Below are 21678 nucleotides of genomic sequence, written 5' to 3' on the forward strand. Positions count from 1 at the left end.
AATCTTTTCATAATAGTATGCCTCCAGGGACTCTCCAAGTTGGGTACACCTGGCCAAGATATCACTCAACATTCTCTGTTCTCTTCTTATGGGGTCAAACTCAGGGATAGTATTCTGTAAGTTTCCTAAGTTATCTAAAGAACTAGTGTTACCTACAGTTTTACGCATCTACAAGTTTAAGGAGAGTGCAGGTCGTAATAGCTTCAGACTCATTTTGTTGCTTACCCTTTTGACCTGATTGGCAACTTAAATTACTATGCAATCGATGACTGTCCCTGCTGCTAGAACGTCGGCGAGACTTGTGGCCGATGCTCGAGCGCGAATATCACATTCGCTTAGGCGTTAGCCCCGGCGGCGTCGGCTGCTGCGGTCACGAGAGCGCTTGCGACTGCGACTCCGTGAACGACGATTTGCTCTCGAACTACGTCGCTAACTCTCCCTGCCATGTGGTGGATGCTCGCCATGTTTGCGATGCGTCCTTAACGAGTCCAGCAAGACTTTCGCGAGTATGGCATTCAGTCTCCGTCGGACTGGACGGCGAGTAATTAGCAGCAGTTCGTTCCTCAGGCGCAAAGTAAACTATTCACAAATATGTTATTCGTATATAGGTGTAGGTACTAAATTTACGTAGATATATTAAGATCTATGATTGCATCGTTGTCCCTCTGGATCAGAATATACTCAACTTAGTTGAGTTTAGATCAAATTCTATTCTACTGTTATAACCAGTTAGGTAAAATTATATATTGTATAAATTATAAAAGTACAATACCAGGAACTAAATTTCATTTTCCGTAACTCTCAGAAGATCACATAACAAATTCACAAGCTCATGAGAGCGTTAATAATAAAAAGTTGAATGCACTGTCACGCACATCATCCCAGCGCCAAATAAAGGATAATTTTTACTTTAGGCACCACAAGTACAATGTTACATACTTAGACATAGATTCAATACATGTAAACATCCATTAGTCGGATACAAACGCTAATATTCGTCATATTAAACGCATGCACCTACCAGGATTATTAAGAGTAAGTACCGATTCTGACGAAAAAGAAAAAATATATAACCGAGAGTTACTAATAATATCTTTTAGATAAATAATTTATATTTTGGCATGATAACGTGAATGAACTAATTTACATTTCCGTTCCATTAAAAGAAAAAGATACTTAGTCTAAACAGCTTACAGAGTTGGAATTCGACTAGAGAAAGGAGAACCCAATTAATTTCGATACTGGTAATGGAAATTGGTTGCATAGAAGTCTTGCAATACTTACTTGGTGCTATTGCGTAATCTTAAACATTCAAAATAAATTTAACCGTGTAAAAACCACTGCTCTAGAAAAGCAATAAATATCACTTACTTTTAAGCACTCCTATCAAAATTTAATTAAAAAAAAAATTACACAAATCTCTTACGAATCTCAGAACTTTATCAGAACGCCTTTAGTGGACAAGGACTAATATGAAACGCACTTAAGCGCTCCCGAGGGAGCAGCTCGTTTGTTTTGGTCGAAGTTTCTCTTTTGGTCCATGGGTAGAGATTTATTAAGATTCATCCTCGTCAGTGCCCCACCCGCCTTGGAGCCTCAGTAGGGGACGTCATGCACCTTGATGTACATGTCCGCCAGGACTACTGCGAGGATATAGAAACCCTCACCGTGAATACCTGATGACTGACGGCCGAGTAATGTAGAAGCCGCATACGTGAGGAAGAGAGCCTCCAGCGCTCACCTCAACACCCGCGACCGGGCCATAGGCACCCACATGGATTTGGGTCACTCGCCACAGCCGATTGATCGAGAATGGCTAGTCCCCGACCGCCCGTTTAAGAGGAAGATCAGGGCCAAAGAGGCGTGTTGCATCAAGCAGGTAACTGACCGACCGCTATCCGCTCAACCACCAGGATTCCTTACTCCCTCCTTACGGGTATCCACGCACGGCACAAACACGTGGGTGATCGCAAGTTCCTTACTCATTGATGTAAGTGAGCCCTCGACCTCTCGATCACGCGAGGTGAGGTGAAGGAGGAAAGGATTGTGTGGGTAGGTTGGGGGAGGGCGGCCAGAGGTTTCTGTTCTGCCAATTACCTTAGTGTAAATTATTTGTTGACTCTATGGAGGCACTTGGCCAAAAAACGGGCGGCAACCTCGAGAAGGATAGTCCACTGGCCTTGCTTAGAGGGTCGCTGTATTGATATTCCTCTAAACCATTCGCCAAACCCAGCATCGGACAGATGCTGGGAGTAGGGGTTGCGTCAACCAAGGTCCGTGAGAGAAATTCATTGACGATACCCCCGCCCTACACATAATCTAGCCGGCATCCTGTACAAAGAACCTTCCCACTGGTACTGCTAAAGATATAAAGGTTCATTGGAGGCAAAGGTAGTATTTAACATTTTGACGAATTCGGCCGCTGGAATCAACCCGAACAGCTAGTCTGAGCACTCCCGGTGATAAATGCGGTAGAAGATGCAGAGAGAAGCTACATCTCTATGCAACGCTAAAGAATCAAGCGGATCAGAGATGACTTAATCGTCGATGATTCGATACTGGGAGTGCTCACCCAGAGGAGAGAACATTACTCCATGTGAGGCTGAATTTGGGCCTTATATAGTTGCAGGTGGTGGCTTATAATGAAGTACTGTCTCGCCTACATGAGTACACCAAGCTTAGAGGCCAGTTTGGCCTCCTCTTCCTAGTGACCAAGGAACTGAATGTCTGCCTGATTCCTTGACACCAAGTATGCTGATACAGTCTGATATAGAAGGATATAGAGCCGACCACCTGTTTGAGCCCCTGTTAAGCTAATTTAAAAGTTTGGTAGGTTACAAATATAAAATTAGTTAGAATTAGTCAGTACAACTTATTGATATTAAGTAATCAGTCTGAAGTCTGTCTATTTAATAAATAAAACTGTGTTCAACCTTGGCACTGATCAATACCGTAAATGCTGGTTGACATTGACTGAATTTTGGTGCCCCTTTCCTCAGAAGCCACTATAGGAAGAACAGAATTGCATATTTATTGCACTTTTATCATTTTAAGCATTTATGATTTGAAGGATGGTTTCCTATGCATAGTAACACTTTACATCATCAGATTCTTTCCGTGGGCATTCAAAGAATCACCGTAACCAGCACATTTGATATGTCTTGCCTTACGATGACAGTACCTTATGATGTGCCCATAGTCCTGGCCGTCAAATACTTTGTTATAATTTTGAATGCCTTGCTTGATGTATCAAGCTATAGAGTTAATAAACAAATATTATATTATTACCTTCTCTTATTTCCTCACAAAACTGTATCACATTCATTAACATGTTCAATCACATACTGCCACATATCATACTTACTCCCAACTGCAGACATACCCTCAAAAGTAAGTAATGAAGTAAATACAAGCTTCTAAGTAAATTATTAAATGTAAGTCAAAAGGATTGGTGCTGGAAGCTGAAATACAGGCTCCTCCTAGTTTGGCTTGACATGTTAAAATTTTTATGTACATATACATTGTTTATGCATGTAAGTATTAGTTTGTAATAGTATATTTAATATCTATATGAAGCTTGATCTAGAAAAATCACTTAAATACATAGTAACAGACTTGACATGGCATACTAGACTCCCACTACTTATTAAATTAATAATAAATAAAATTAAATATAGATCACAATCGGTTATCAACCACCAAGCATTAAATTTTAAATTTATTTAATTGCAAAGCATAAGTAGTTTATGTTCGTTACCTTTATTAAAAATTCAGTTATATATAATATGTACTATGTAAATTCAAAAACAGATAATATGGATATTGTTATAAAATATTAATAGGTACTGGTAAATTTGATCTCTTCCACCAATAAATAAATTAGAGACAAAAATATATGAGGACAACAAAAATTTTAACATAAACTATACTTTCAGGATTCAGGAGCAATTACTCATTAGTGAATTGAATTAAAAAGAGAAAACAGAAATGTAAAATGACCACAGCACTCTATATTATTCTCTAAGCGTAGAAATAAAAAAGAAAACTACTGAAAAATATGTGATGTTTCTACCCACGGAATAGTAAAAAAAGAGGGACTCCGCACGGTGACATTAGCAAGTGAAGCACCTTTATGCTAGACGCTAGTGTGTGTGCAGTTACGGAGTATAATACCGGTTACACAATTTTTACTCCCTTAGATAATCATATATCCACAATACTTTTATTATTTATTTATTCATACTATTCATCATTTACAGAAACAATCTTAAAAGCTAACATAGTCCCGCAAAACTATTTGGACAGTTTGTCTGCAGGATCAAGTCTCTTGTTATACATTAATGCTTACAAGAACATTGATTTTATACAAGTGTAATAAACAAATATTGATAAAAAATATAATAAAAAAATCTAATTTTAATTTTAAGGCAGTGTTGACAATAAATAATTCTTAAGTTTAGTTTTAAATTTTCTTTTACTGGTTTCTAGTCGGATGTATATATTGTTATTTTGTTTTATATATTATTGTTTTTACACTTTTTTACAACGCACAACGGCATTTTTAAAATATTTTATTGCGACGCAAAATGATCTGTCACAGACGATGGCAAATCACATAATGGCGGCCGATCGGCTTGTATTAGTGTAAGTGCATGCGTGGGGCTATGTATTTACACGTTTACCGGCTTGTTTTGGTGCCTCACTGTTATGTAAGGTGACACGGAGTCCTTATTTTTTTTCTCGTCCGTGATTTCTACCTACGTTTATTTAAAAATATTCAAATCTTCAAATTCATCATGATGTTATTTATTATGGTCTTCTATTTAATTTTCATGAAACTTGTACGTGAACAAGATATAATATAATTTTATGTGAATAATTGAATACCCCGAACAATACACATATTAATTAAAAAAAAATATTTCGTAAGACTAAAAATTTCAGTTGTCAAATGTCAATTTTATAGCGTCAGTGTTTCTTTTTTTTTAAAGTGAGAGTATCTACAAAGAGGATGTAAATATGATCTAAAAGTATCTAGTATCTACCCACAAGTGTAACTAAAAGTACTTTTTGGTTCTTACTTGCAACTAGTTTCGAGTGCGCTAAAAAATTGCCTGCTTTGCAAAATATATTTGATATAACAATAGAGTGTTATTTCAAATCAACTCTAACATATTTATCTATAGTCTACTAATAAAAATTTCCATAATTGATTAGAATATAGCAGAAGTATATAAAACGGTCAAGCTAAAGGCATAAAAGGCGTTTATTTTCTTAAAATTGATTGCTTTACAAATCTTTACAGAATTCTTCTTCTACTTTACAGTTATTTACACGACATCATGATTTAACTTGTTTTGCTGTGGGGTCATGCTGCTGACATTGTTATAGTAGAAAATAGAGCTGTTCGTGCTTCAATAAAATTTTGCTGTAGAAGACGAATTCCAGGCTTTGGAATGAGGTGATTAAATTTTCAAATTTTGATTTCATGGTGTTACAATGTTTATGTTTTTTCATTGTTTTGGCTTTATGTCAAGCCAATAAATATATTTATATAGATTTATTAATAATAATTTGATATTATGCATCATGCACTTAACACGTCCTTTCAGGACGACGAGACATTGCAACTGATCGCGCTCTTATGAATTACATACTTTTGTATGAATGAATCACGTACCGCACACGCGTGCAGATTGTAAGTGAAATATTATTTGTAGATAAAACAGGATAGCACGTTTTGTAATATTCTTAATTCCTAATTATCAAACTTTCAACTATTAGGCAAAATGTAAGTTACGTTATTGGTGTATAATTCTTATAAACGCGACTTTAATATTATTATTCCAAATTGAATAATTTTCAGTTGGTTTCAAATTACTTTATGATCTTATTTTTTATTGGTCATATTACGGATTTATTGATTTATGTTAAAACTTTAAGCAGGTAACATAATATTGTTATTTTTTAATGTTCTTATCGACGACTTAACGACTTATCAGTGCTTTTTCATTAAAAAATCACTATTATTTTGTGTATTCAATTTAAGCGTAGGTAGCACTCAAATAAAACTAATCGCAAAATTGCAAACAATAAATATTCAAATTATAAAAAATGTCTCAAAATAAAAAATATTCTGTTTAAATTTTGCACATCTTTCGCTGCCAAACTGCCGAAATCAGACCCTGGAAATCTAGCATCAAATTGTTTGCTATAATATAACAAAAACACTAAACTTCTTGTTAAGAAAAATTATACAAGCCCTTATTCGACGGTGTATAAGAATCCTATTCAGCATCGAGCTAATTAAGTTGTTGAGCCAAGGTTTATTTAAAAAAATATATTTATTTCAAAAATTACATTGCAAGTCTATTATACAATAATCTATCTACTAACTAATTACAATCCATATATACTTATTTTATGCTTACAACTAAATATTCCCCACTCTAATGTTCTACTTAAAGTGCTGAGGTGGGATTGCACCTAAAGCTAATTTGGGTAGGGCTGTCACTCGGAAGACTTCTTAGGCTTACGATAATTTCGAAAAAAATTGAATTTATATAAAACAAAAATGACAAATAAGAAAATAATAACATATAAACTTAAAGTCCATACACTAACTTTGTCCATCACCACATATTCTTGAATTTTATTTTCACTAACACTATATTGAGCACTGTTCAAATTTCTTTCACATCACTGAAGTCTACATTTCGAAGATCAAGTTGTTTTTCTCTTGTCTTCAGTATTCCACGTAGATTTGGCATTGATATTATTGAAAGTTTATAGCTTATATCTGTAGAATTCAAAGATGGTTCAATGAAAGTATTGCCAATTTCAGTTCTACAAGATTGATCTGGTGAAATAATATATGTTCCTTGTAATTCCTGTCGCTGTACTTCTTCACCACAATACTCTGTAATTACTAAATTTTCTTCTGTATAGAGTAAGCAATGATGGCTGTATACCTTTTGTAATTTGGTACTCTCGATTTTAATCAAATGATGAGAACAGTGATTGTATTTCTTTAGCATCATTATTTCTTCTATAAGTTTCCTCAGGATATGGAACCATATTATCTTCCATGCATAGATATTTGGAGTCTTCTATTTCCTCGCATGGTTTTACGACAGGTCTGAACTTCAAACGATTCACCATTATGAATGGATACTTAGGAATTATTGTAAGGGTTTCATGTGTTTTGAAATCAAAAATGGGAATAGGAATTATTTTATAAAATATATAATTATTTTTATCTATAAGAGGAATTTCTATTACAAAAATTAACCTATCACCATTAAAATACGACTTTAGTATAAGATTATGTTCTAACTTCATTAAATTTTCTATTCTAGCTGGATAAATTAATTTAAAGTGCTTCTCTATTTTTGTAAAAATATCTAGTAATTCTGTTGAATTAATGATTGAATGATGCAAGGTATATAGTTTACTAAATGCTATAGCAGTTTCTACCTCTTGAATGATATCAAATATAGTTCGAAAGTTATTTAGAATACTGTTAAATTAATTCATTAATAGAATATTGTACCTAATTTTACTTCGCATATCTGATGCTAACCCGTTGCTTTGTGACTTAAAAAGTTCAATATTTGAATTGAGACCTTCTGAAACATTGACAAGTTTAGTAAAAGCTTTTTGCATTAATGATACTCGTTGTTCCACTGAATGTTCTTCATTTTTTAATTTGCTTATTTCAAAATTGTAATATTTAGCATCCTGCTCATCTAAATTGCCTGAAATAACTTTAACAAGGATCCTAAAGGACTAAAAATAGCTCTTTTTACCCTTTTGTATGGTAAAATTTGATTTAATCTATCCTCTGTTAAATGTATCAATTCTAACGTTTGCTCGTCTAATCCTAATAAATCATTCTTAAAATACTCTTCTTTATTTAAAACATTGATTAAACTATTAAATTATTGCTTATTTTTATATATTTCCGAAGCTAAATTACCTAAATCTAAGCTTTTAAATATTGTCCAATGATTACTCTTCATCACTGCTGTTCCCACTTTCAATGCTGCTATACCTGGACTGTTGTTCATATCCTGAAGTTCCAGGTTTAGGACTACATGGTTCAGTGCTATCAACACTAACCCTGACCTGTGGAGGACGTTTAATATTTTCAATTGCGACTCTCGTTTTTCTTTTATTTAACTCTACTGGTATAATATTTCTAATGGGGTTGTCTATTACTTTTGCTTTTTCGAATCTAGGCAAAAATTTTGATTTCCTAGTTCTTATCATTTATCACCTATTTTAATCTCAGTAGCTTCTTCACCCTGTTTCTTATTTCTTACTTTAATTTTATCCTTTTCTAATTTTTCTGCGACATACTCATACAATACCCTTAATCTTTTCCTATGATCTTGTAAAAGCTTTTGTATTAAATTCCGTTCCCGGTTAATATCAAACACATTTCCTGAATCAGAATGTCCAAAAACTAATTCAAATGGGGCAAAATCGGTTGCCGTATGAATACTATTATTATATGCCATGATGGCATATGTCATGACGGAACAAGCATCTAGATCAGTTTTATCATATTTAGCTAATCTATAAATTTCATTAATTGTTGAATGAAAACGTTCTACGATTGCCATGGAACTTAGATTGTTGGGTGTTCCGGTATTCTGTACCGGAGTCACTGTTTATCTTTTTAGGTATGCCATACATGCTAAAATATTTAATTAGTGCCCTAACTACTTCAGGTGTGCTACGATTTGGAATATTAATTGCTTGTCCTAACTTACTAAATGCATCTACTAGTGTTAAATAATAGTTGCCTTCTATAAACAAAAGATCGATGAATATTTCTTGAAAAGGTGAGTTCTGATTTTGCGTTAATTGAATAAGTGGCTTTATTGGTTTTCTTTCATACTTCATTTTCTTACAGTGTTCACAAGCATTTATAATAGCTGTAATAGTTTCTCGCATATTGCACCACCAATAGTGTCGCTTAAGTTTAAGGAAAGTTTCATTGATACCCCTATGACATGTTTTGCCTTCATGATATTTTAACACAATATCTCTTTGATCCTGTTCTGAATCTGTTAAGTTAACTATTCTTTCTGTACATTCTACTAACTTTACAGTACTTTTCTTAAATAGTTTAATGACAACTTTAGAAAACGTTTTTCTGAAAAGTGGACATTCAAAATAGATAAAATATTTATTTTTTGGATTAATATATTCTTTAAGGAAATCTTTTACTAAATTATCTTTATTTGCTGGTAAACGTACCTCTAAGACGCGTTGTTTATTATTAGATATATCATTAACTAATATTTCATTTTTAAACCATTGAAAAACTAATATTTGCCTTGGTTTTGAATCTATGGCTTCATTTAATATTGGAATACCATCATGTTCCCTATTTGATACTGAATTTGCGGTAACCCCGTCATCTGAATCCTGATTATCCACAATATTTGGCTCTATATTTTCTTCTAAATCAGAAATGCTCATTTTATCATTATTTTTATCGAGTTCCATGTTTAATTCGTTTACAATTTCCCTAAGACGTTCATCATCATTATCAACGTATACTAACATGGATTCTATATCGTCGTCCATGGCATTAAGCCTTATTCGCGATAAAGCATCTGCGTTAGAGTTTTGCGATCCTTTCTTATATTTAATTTCAAAATTGTATTCTTCTAACCTCAAACGCCAACGTGTTAATTTACTATTGGGCTCTTTCAGTGAATACAACCATGCTAAAGCCCTATGATCCGTATATATAACAAATTTATTTCCGTATAAGTACGGTCTAAAATGCTTAACTGCCCAAACAATGGCTAATAATTCTTTCTCTGTAGTACTATATTTACTTTCAGTATCACTTAAGACTCTACTAGCATATGCTATTGGTTTATCTGATCCTACTGATCCTTGTGATAAAACCGCACCGATTGCAAAGTTGGATGCATCGGTGGTTAAAATAAAAGGTTTCTCAAAATCTGGAAACTGTAATAGTGGAGCATTAGTAAACAGCTTTTTGCAAGTCTCAAAACATTCCCTATATTCGTTGTTAATTATTATACCATTCCCCTTCTTTAAACAATTAGTTAAAGGTCTTGTTATTTTTGCAAAATCTTTAATGAACTTTCTATAATATCCGATCAAACCCAAAAAACTTTTAATTTCAGTAACAGTCTTAGGTAAAGGATAATTTAAAACTGCTTCGATTTCATCATTATAAGGTTTGAGACCTTCACTTAATATAGTGTGACCCAAGTATAATACTTCCCTTCTTAAAAAATGTGACTTATCTAACTGTATTTTTAGATTTGTTTGACGAAGTCTATCAAAAACGGCTCTTAATTTACAAATGTGTTCCTCTAAACTTTTAGAAAAGATGATTACGTCATCCAAATATACTAAACAGTGTATTCCTTGCAACCCTCTTAGCACATTATCCATTGCTCGTTGAAAAGTTGCAGGAGCTGTTTTCAAACCAAATGGCATCCTATGAAATTCATAATGCCCAAAAGGTGTACTAAATGCTGTTTTTGGTCTATCTTCTTTTTCTACCTCTATTTGATGGTAACCACTAGCTAAATCGAGAGTAGAGAAGTATGTACTTTTTCCTAACATCTCAAATAAATCCGTAATGTTTGGAAGTGAATATTTATCATCTATTGAAATATCATTGAGCCTTCGGTAATCAATTACCATCCTCCATTTACGTTCTCCTGAAGAATCCATCTTTTTTGGTACGAGGTGAACTGGGGCACTCCAAGGTGAGTATGACTCTTGTATAATATTATCTTTTAACATTTTTGCAACTTGATTTTTTATTTCTTTAGTTTGAACGGGAGGCAACCTATGAGCTTTTATATTGATAGGATCTTCATTAATTGTTCTAATTTTATGTTATCTATATCTGCACAATAAAATATATCCTTATATTCCCTACAAATCTTTTCTATGCTGATTCTTTCTTCCTCATTCATATGCTCTAAACGAATTTTATTTAAATAATTATTTAAAAGTTTTTCATATTTTCCATTATTTCCAGTGAAATTTACTGTATTTTTTCTATACTTATTCTCGTTATATGGTTCTACATAAAACGGTGATGTTACTAGTAAGGTTTGTTCTAGATCAGTACAATTTTGAATTACTGTAGAAGCAAAACCATTACTGCAACTCACTAATGCCGTTGGCATCCTAACACCTTCCGTAAATTCCTTAAATTCTAAAACGGCATCACCTTCAAGTAAATTGACGGGGAGTTTGACCCGCAACTCACAGCGAGGTGGTAATATAAACTTTTCCCTAGCTGGAGGTGAATAAATTATGGGTATACTAGCATAATTCGTAAAAAGTGTTTGCGACTTCATATCTATTGTCGCACCTAATTGTTTTAATAAATCACTACCTATCAGACCATCGAATCGATCATCGACACTATATTAAAAAAACTTATGACTTTCGTCGCAATTAAAAATACCCGGTAATCTAATATGAACCACTTCATTATGCTTGCTTGAAGAATGTGTACTCACAACTTCAAAAGGTTCATATTGCTTAATTTCTGAAAAGTATGATTCAGCTATAAATTGACTAATAAATGACCTAGTACTGCCGGTATCTATCATAAAAATTGACCGTAGTTCTGGTATCCGTATGTGTGGTAAATTTAATCTTTTCGTACAATTTAATATTATCTTTTCTATATTGCAGAGGCCAGTATGAGAAAATTTCCCGACTGATCGTTAGAAGAATAACTATCATTATTAAACTGATTGCAATTGTTATCGTTTTCTGTAAAGTTTATTCGTCGAGAATTCACCGTTCGCATAGTGACATCAGTCTTTGACCTAGTTCCACCGTCAGTAACATAGTAGCATCGTTCGGACAATGCTCCGCGCATTGTCCGAACGATGCTGATTCTGCATTTGCATTGTTCGGTGCATTGACGACTTGTTGCTAAACGTATGACGATTAAAATTGTTTAAATTGTCCATAGACCTATTACTTCTGGATTGATATGAATTATTATGATTATGATAGTTTGACCTATTTTGATTATGATAATTTGATTGATTATTGAAATTTCTGTTAAATATATTATTACCAGAATTTCTGAACGAATTATTTTTTAAATTATATAAATTTTGAAAATTCTGTTCGTCCAATACTATTTTTAGAGAATCTTCTAATGAAGTAGCGTTACGTAAACGAACAGTTTTTAGTAAATAAGGTGGTAAATTAAAAAGAAAAACATTAAGTGACATATTATCATAAATAGCTTGTTTACATTGCCTCAAGTTAGCATCTTCTATTTGTTCATTAATCTTTGAAAATAATATACTACGTAAGTGCTGAATTCTATGACAGAATTCTAAATAACTCTCATTTTTGCTAATTTTTATTGATTCTAATTCATTAGCTAAACTATCCTCAGACCTAGCGTTTGCAAAATGTTGAATTAATAGACTTTTTAAATCTGCCCAGGAATTAATTTGTTCTCTTTCACCTACTAAACTCGCGGCATTACCCGTTAATCTACCGGTAATCACATGATATAAATATTCATTCTGTACCTGGCTTTCTCTATACATATTAAGAATATACTCACAATTTTTTAAGAATAAGGACGAAAATTGGAATAATGTTAATTATTTCTACTGGTATTCTAACAATATTTTCCATTTTAAACGAAATTATAAGTTATTATTATGCAAAAAAAAATCTATAAAATGATTTTAAAATTATATTGAAAAATTATAATAGAGTTTAATTTTAAAAATTTTGATTTAAAACTAAACAAGCGTTATCAAGGCGTTTTCCAATCCCTAATAACACAAAAAAATACACATAAATAAAGAAAATGGCAGGAAATAGACAGGATTGGTGAAAAGTTTTACTCACAGTACCGTCCTTCCGTCCATGGATCTTGCAGTATTATTGTATGTCTTGCTGATACCCTTGGCTCTACTTAATAAATTTATTTGTTCAGAGGTCCCCGTTTAAACGTTGAAACGTACTTTGTAAAAAAAAATTTCATGCCGAAAGAGTTTGATTTCAACACAGAAAAAAAATTTTCACAATTACAGGGATCCTACCGGCTGCGCCAAGTAAGTTGTTGAGCCAAGGTTTATTTAAAAAAATATATTTATTTCAAAAATTACATTGCAAGTCTATTATACATTAATCTATCTACTAAGTAATTACAATCCATATTTACTTATTTTATGCTTACAACTAAATATTCCCCACTCTAATGTTCTACTTAAAGTGCTGAGGTGGGATTGCACCTAAAGCTAATTTGGGTAGGGCTGTCACTCTTAACTAGCTCTATAATACATACCTTGAAAGCCACTAAGCAAACACTATATGCCAGGACAAAACAGATGAGCCGAAGCTCGATGCTTTATCTTTATTACCTTAGCAGTTATTAAGCACTAGAAACAATCCAAGACCTGTCTTTGTCAAGACGAATCAAACGTAAAAATGCTCAAAGGGTTTATCTTGTCTAGTTTAGGAGGTCCTACAGCCACCGTCCGACAAAACCATCTGCAAAACAGATCTACGGTACAATTTTATAAAGGCTAATAAACTTTAAAAAAAACGTTCCATAGCATTTATTGTCAGCATCTGACTGTTGCTGAATTTTTATCCAAATGCATATCAAAATGGGATATACAAATTCAAATATTTTTATTCAAAATATGAAGTGACACCACTTATTGAAAATCAAAATAAACTACCACCCATTCCAAAATGAATGCCTCAGGCCTGAGAAGAATTGGAGCAACAAAATCAGCGGCCTTTTTTTACCATAAAAAATATTATTACAAAGTAATATTGTACAATTACACTTATTATTTAACAGCCTGAGGGCGTTCGCACCATTCCCAAGCTGTGGTATCATTAAGAAAGCCAATTTATGCTATAGTAACCTTTACCACACAAATTGTTTTTTAACAATTCTTTTGAATAACGTAATACTTTTGTTTTGAACATTTTCTGGGATCCTGTTGTAAAAGCATATACATTGCCCCACAAAAGACTTGCTAACTAGACTTAGCCGAGTAGTAGGCATTATAAGCTTATGTCTGTTCCTGGTGTAAACATTATGGTTATGACAGTTTCTAGCAAATTCACTTATTTGCCTATGAACATACATTACATTATCAAGAATATATTGAGAAACAACAGTCAAGATGTTAATTTCTTTAAATTTTGCTCTCAATGCCTCTTTAGGACCTAGGTTGTATGTAGCGCGAATAGCCCTTTTCTTCAGCACAAATTTTGTATTAATATCGGCAGCGTTGCCCCATTGTAATATACTATAGGACATAATACTATGGAAATAACTAAAGAATACTAGTCGCGCCGTGTCTATGTCAGTTAACTGTCTAATCTTTTCAACCACGTATGCTGCAGAACTAAGTCTGTTCGCCAATCCTTCAATATTGTAATTTGGAATCCAGAGTAATGCCAGGAAATATAGCAGACGCCACCGGTTTGCTTGCACTTGCATAAAAATTGTTGACATTTGGTATGGTTAATTTTATATATTTCATTTTCTTGCTGTTTAACAAAAGGTTATTAGCGCTAAACCAGTACACGATGTCAGATAGAATATCGTTCACTTCGTCATACATAGTTTGGTTTCTTTTCACTTTGAAAATCAGTGAAGTATCGTCAACACAATACTACCTTATGTTTTTCTCTATAAGATTAAGAAGATCATTTCATATAGATAAGGAAGAGGAACGGTCCGAGAACAAGCCTTTGTGGTATCCCCGTACTGAGAGGAATCCCAGGAGATCTCCGGCCATTCACGTCAACCCTCTGAATTCTATTGTTTAGATATGAAGTCAGAAGATCGAGCGCAGTTCCTTTTATGCCATAGTGGTATAGCTTCGTGACCAGCGTTGAATTTTGAACAAAATCAAAAGCCTTAGAAATAGATCACAGAAGATGGCAATTAGTGCATTCTGCGATTCCTCACAAGCATCAAAAATATTATTTATAAGCTCAATGCAGTATGCAGGTGGCATACGTTGTTGAACGTCCTCTAGTAAAGGCAAATTGTTTCAAATGAAGTAACTTATGAGAGTTAAAGTAAGAAAGCATTTGGCTTAAAATTATATTTTGATAAATTTTACTAGGGGTCGGCAAAACCAACACAGGACGATAGTTATTTGGGTCAGAAGAGCATTCCGACTTAAATATTGGTGTAGTTTGACTATGTTTCAGAAGGTCAGGAAACACGCCATGATTAATACAATTATTAAAGACTATTGCAAGATCTGGTGCAATGACATCAATTTACGCTATAGAGATGCAAGATTTATAGCTTTATCCCGTTCTATCTCAGTCTAAGTTGCTATCCCTTGTCTACGTCATATTCTGTATTACTAATATTCTAAGTTTCCAAGCTATAAAGTAAACTTTCCTGTTTTTTTGTCAATCAGACTAGCGAAACTCTCAAAGAAAAAACGGATTCACTCAATTCTCAAAAAGACATAGCAGAACACATAACAGCTATGGATGAATTGATTGAGTTAAGCACCTATAACACAGAGTGTTTTAATTGAATCACTAAAATGGATAATTGCAACTTCGGGCAAAAAAAGTGACATAAAATCAATTTCTCAGCCTGTCGGGGCTCACACTTCTCCTGGTATTGAAAATCAACACCCACAAATACTTCCTTCCCATAAGAAACATATAAACATCTACAGCGATGATCTGGGAAGAAATATGGGGTTGATTTTTCATAAAATAAGTAACGGGCAGTCAGTAACAAATATTTGCATGCCAGGGGCAACTTATTATCAAATTATTAGAAGAATTATTACTGATACTCACTGCTCTAATACTTCTATTATTCTAATGATTGGGAGAAGAGGTAATTTAAATAAAAAAAATATAAAAACTGTAGTGACTTAAATACCTTAAAAATAGAAAATCTTATAATATTCACATTTCCATACATGCCTGATTTGCCACAGGAAAACAAAATAAGATATAATTTGAACAATATGTTAACGCTATTGTCTCATTCTAATTATTTGACATGTAATGATAATAAATTACCTAGTAAAGTACAGATAATAGACATAAATAATATAATTAATTATAAAAAATGTAATATATTGACATCTGATAGGGTTATTATAGTTTTATAAACAAAACCTACAGTTTAATCCCAAATGTTTGTCAGTACTCCAACAACAGTTATTTTTTAATGAGCTAGAAAACTTTAATACACTTTTTTGAATGCTGCGTCAAAAAATGTGGCTGACATTTTACGGGATTGCGTTCCGTTTTAAATAGTAACCAGTAAACTGCCTATAAAGGAACGGCTTCACAGTATACTAAACTGACGTCACACAGTGGTCGCAGTGCATATCGGAACATACCCGTAGTAATTTTTTATTACTTAAATATTATTTATATTTAAAAGTTTCTAATTAGTAACAGAAAAAAGGATTTTTAAATCGACTGCCACAGACAATTATTACGGCTAACGGCATTTTGACGGCTTGTCGTATTTTACACACATAAAGATTTATAATTAAATATTTTTACTTTTATAGTCTGAATTACCTTGTAAAAAACGGAGATAGCCAAAATCCACTACGTTTTAAAAGAAACTGATCGTTTTTTAAACTAAATTTAAATTTTTACAGCCTTACCACCACTTATTACGTAGTATTTACATACTCTTTGGTGTCAGCTGTCAGCTGTCGAGTGTCTCCTTGACGTGCTTAATATAAAGCGGAATGGAAAGGGAAGGGTGTGGCTGCCTAGTGGAATAGGTTTTCTTTAACATCGGCCATCACCATTCTATTGTACGTTTAGTTCAGTTCTAAGTAGGTAGTTGTGTTTGTATTTTAATTTTACTGGTATATACTAACATATTTAGTCAGTTGTTAATAGTGTACATGTGAATAGAATAAAAATACTTTAACAAAGTAAAGTGGGGATCTTGTCCATTGCTATTATTAACTGAGTGGCTGCGGGCTGATTCAGTTGTGTTTGTTGTTTCTGCCACAGAATTGGACAGGTTGTATGAGAGGTGTGGTTAAATTGAATAGTTTTATAATTGGGAGTTTAGTGTGATCAATGGTACTACAGCAATTACCTATGAATTAAATGCAGAAGCTGCAAGAAGCCGATTTACCTAGAAGAGTTGGAGTTGAGGAGCATTTAATACATTTTCGTTCGTCTGAAAATTTTAAAAATATGAAGAAATATATAAGGTTAAATAGAGACCCTACTGACATTGGAGACACAGCGAGTACCCAAGTAGAACCAAAGCAAGAACCAAAACCTGCTGCTCCCCCTGTACAAGTGAAAAAACCAGAAATTCAACCCCCTCTGCCCTTAGAGCCACCGCCTCCTGATAACTTCTTTAATGTTGAAATCAAGAAGGAAATAGAAGACACTGAATATAATTTGAGCTTGCAGCCAGAAGGCCTATCCAACCCTGCGGCTTTGGGACAGACCGATGTAAAGCCACAGACTGATGTTAAACCAAAGCAAGATGTATGTCGTGATTTCATCAGGGGAACCTGCAAACGTGTAGGGACTTGTAAGTTTTCTCACACTTACGATAATTTCACAGATTTAGTAGGAGTGTATACCTTTTGTCGAGATTTTCAAACAAAAAAATGTACATATGTTAACTGTAAATATGTACATGCAACAGTCTTTGAAGAGCAGAACTTCTATAGAACTCGCTATTTGCCACCACATGCATTTGCCCATCATAAAAAAACTGTGGCTATATCAACAACAGTTCCACCTCCTGTTCAGGTGGCTCCGCCACCTCCCCCTCCTCCCCCTCCACCAGTGGAAGAAAATCAGTTTCTATTTATGCAACCACCCCCAACAATACCGCGAGAATTAGATAGATCATTCTCCACAATACAATCGCTCCAAGATATACAAAATACTGTAACATCACCATTAAAACGATCTTGGAGTGCTGTTGAACAATGTGCCAGTCTATTAGAACAAGATAGTTCTGAGTTACTCCCTAAAAAGTGCAAGAACTGCGATATAACAGAGTTCCGTCTTCAGCACACAACAAATAATTTGCAAAAAATGATCTTAAATATTGAGGCTCTTGAAATCAAATTATCACATCTTGATAAAAAGTGCAATATGGTTGATTCACTGATACTGAAAGCATTGAAGCCATCTCCTCCACATTCTCCAACATTACCTCATTTGTCGCAAAACTTGTACAGTACACCTTATAGTAGAGAAATGTCTCAACTTGAACAACTTGCAGCTCTGTTGAATACAAAATAAAGACTCAGTACACATTTTTTTTTTATATGAGAGGGGACAAATGGGCAAGAGGCTCACGGGATGGAGAGAGGTGAGGCAACCGCCTATGGACATCTGCAACAACAGGTGTGTCAAGAAATGTGTTGCCGGCCTTTAAGGTGGGAGTATGCTTTTTTCTTAAGGTGGGAGTATGCTTTTTTCTTGAAGGTCCCTAAGTCGTATCTGTTCGGGAAGACCGCTGCCGGTAGTTGATTCCACAAAGTGGCTGTGTGAGGCAAGAAATTTTGAACAAAACACGCGGTTGTGGAATGCCAGACGGCTTAAAAATGCTTACATGAAAAATTTTATATGTTAGTTATCTAAGTATATGTATATTGTTTTTATGATAGAAATTTACGTCATTATAAGATCTCATTTATTCAGTAGAATAAATTGAAAGAATTCAGACAGTGGTAGGAAGAATTTGAACAAATGTTTCTGGTATGTTATCTATTTCATTGTAAGTAATTTATAGATGCAGAAGGCTACAGTCTTTATTAGCCGAAAGCAGTGTTTGCATTGTCTAAATCTATGTTAGTGGTATACCAGTGACTAAGTGCGGTGTTCTGATTATTTTGTTCCAAACAGCTATATATATTGTATATATTTATGTTAAATTTTTTTGTAGCTTGGAATACCAACTTAATTTGTAATGTAATTTATGTTAAGTATTTTCATTTTAAGTTTCTTTTAAGAATTTTATATAGCATAATCTTAAGCGCTAATATATTTGGTAAGAAATAACACTAATCTAATCTAATAATCTTAAGTGCTAACATATTTGCTAGGAAATAATAATATAATAGATTATTTGATGTAATGTTGAGCCCTGTGCCCTATAAATACGGAAAAAAAAATGTTTTATGACATTAGTGTAGTACACTTGACCTGTATTTTTGGTTAACCTAAGTCCCATAGGGTAAACTTTGATGTAGATTATTTCATTCATATTTCAGTGTGTGCAATATATTTTATGCTTTTTACACCTTTTTATAACTGAAAGAAAGAAGATTTCACAAAATGTAATAGATGTATTTACAACTGGGACACACTGTAAATTAAACCCATTGAGTTATTGTAAGTAATCTAAGATATTTGGAACAATAAATGGATCTCAGACTAACACTTCTATGGAGTTCCAATTAAGAAAATATTTACTATTTTACTGTTTAAAGTGCATTATTTATGTTTGAAGTATTGAATTCACTCAATGAAGATTTTGTAGTTACATGGCTTACAAGACTATTTTTGTCGGAATTTTTCATTAAATGAAATGTAAACATGGCCTCAACAAATAGTTTGTAATCTGCAAAATGCAGCCCTTTGCTAGCAATAGTTTTTATGTTATTTTCTCTATTTTCCTGACATCACTGTGCGAACAATTGATAACCATTGTTTGAAACATTGGCATATACTTTCAATTCTTAATCTCATAATATATCGAAACTCCATCTAATAATATATCGAAGATAAGGCATCACAATAATTTATAACGAAATGGAAATACAAGGTATATCTGTACATTAATGAAAGACAATAGTTATGAGAAATCTGTTCTCCTTGCATTTGTATGTAGATAAGTATAGTTTTACAAATATATTATTTGATTTATGTAATAATATGATTGTAGGGGTTAAGTCTAATGCAGAATTTTATTTTGTAAAGGAGCATCAATTTGATTTTTATTAATTGAGAATTCAGAAAAATTCTGTTTGTATTGTATATTTTTTATTTTACCTATTAATAAATGCTATATTATTAAGTTTGTTTTCTTTTATATCTAAATGAACGCTATGTCTATGAGTCTATGGTAAGCAAATAATTATCAATATTTTTGCAGATCCTCCGAAGAGGAGGACAAATGAGTGTACGGGTCACATGATATTAAGTTAACACAGCCACATTCTCCTGTAACATTAGAAGAATCACAGGAGCATTGCCAGCCTTTAATGAAGGTGTACGCGCTTTTTTTTTAAACATATCGACCTGGAAATGGCGCACAAGTAAGCATTCCACAGCTTTGTTGTACATGGATTAAAGTTCCTTGAAAACCGCACCGGAAGAACGCCGCACATCATCACGCTATTGTGAACGTGATTCTGACAACTCGTCCTCAACGCCACCGCGTCGCTGCCTCACCGTCAATATGTGCTTCAATTTAATGGATGAATTCAACTAGGGACGTGTGAATATGAAAGAACTTAACATATTATCTGCGGGCACGGCAGTGCCCTCGCCAATTCGCAAAAACAAGCTGCACGGCAATTCAGCCAATTGAAGCAAGTAGATATTTTATAAACGCGATATAGGTAGGTATTTCAATTTGAACCATTATTTAAGAATTATAAGTATTCAAAGTTTGTTAATTTTGTCACTGGCTCACAGACCAATCATTAAAAGGGCATTTCTAGCAGATATAGAAGCTTCAAATTTAGAAAAGAATTAGTATTTACTGCATAAATCAAGGAAATACTCAAATATTTTTCAATTTCCGTCCAATTTTCTATAGACACCAATTGCATAAATAACTTTGTAATCCCATATATTATATAAGAGATAACAAAGTTATTTATGCAGTTGGTGTTGCAAGTTTACGTGGCACTTTCGAGAGTCAAGTCTGGGCGGCTTACATCTAGATAGTAGATTTTGGTTACATGGATCTCACAACTTTTTCAGTAGAAGAACTGAGTTGCGAGACTTGTTTTTGTTCACAAATTGTGTTTTCGATGGCATCATGTTTGTGGAGAAAGGGACCTGTCGGCTCTTATCTCTTATAAAACTATAGAAACATTTAAAGACAAAAATAACTATTTTTAAACTTGTAAATCTTAAGATAGGTTCGCATTCTGTAAGATTATGCACGAATTTATTTTTCTTATGCGAATTCCACACAAATCACAGCTCATCAATGCACTACAAAAATTAATAATTGTTTAAAAGATCGGTGACGGCATAGGGAGAAGACTTCGATTTTCGACTGCCAGGTATGTACCTACTTTCGAATTCGTACCTACCTACCTAGGTACCGACTGCTAACTGCTTCGGCTACGGCGAATAATGTTTTTGGGGCGTCTGCGACGGTGCGACACGAAACCGTTAATATTATAAATTTAATTTAACCTTATATCATCAACTAGCATCGTCGTAATATTATGCACATTTATTCGACGCTTTATGTGGTCGGAAACGCTCTCGAGTTTAGGTACTTACCTACCTAGTGTTACAAGAGATTATGGGGGAGAGTGATCACATTATCTACATGAAGTAACCCGTATGTACCTATGCTCATTTGTCCCCGGCTTTCACAAAAAAATAACTATTATACAGCAGTACGTAACTAATATAACT

The 21678-nt window shown here is 33.6% G+C and overlaps 1 protein-coding gene across 2 annotated transcripts in view; it reads left to right on the forward strand.

Moving 5' to 3' along the window:
* Window positions 1-16785: 16785 nt before the first annotated feature.
* LOC126965253 (uncharacterized) overlaps window positions 16786-21678 on the forward strand; it is a 148687-nt gene continuing 143794 nt past the window's right edge. The window contains exon 1 of one of the 2 annotated variants that reach the window (XR_007729504.1): window positions 16786-18417. The gene's annotated coding sequence lies outside the window, so the exon portion shown is untranslated. Of the gene's footprint in view, window positions 18450-21678 lie in introns of both variants that reach the window. The other variant, XR_007729503.1, reaches the window with a different exon arrangement.

This window comes from Leptidea sinapis, chromosome 7 (genome assembly GCF_905404315.1).
Source record: "Leptidea sinapis chromosome 7, ilLepSina1.1, whole genome shotgun sequence".
NCBI classification, from domain to species: domain Eukaryota; kingdom Metazoa; phylum Arthropoda; class Insecta; order Lepidoptera; family Pieridae; genus Leptidea; species Leptidea sinapis.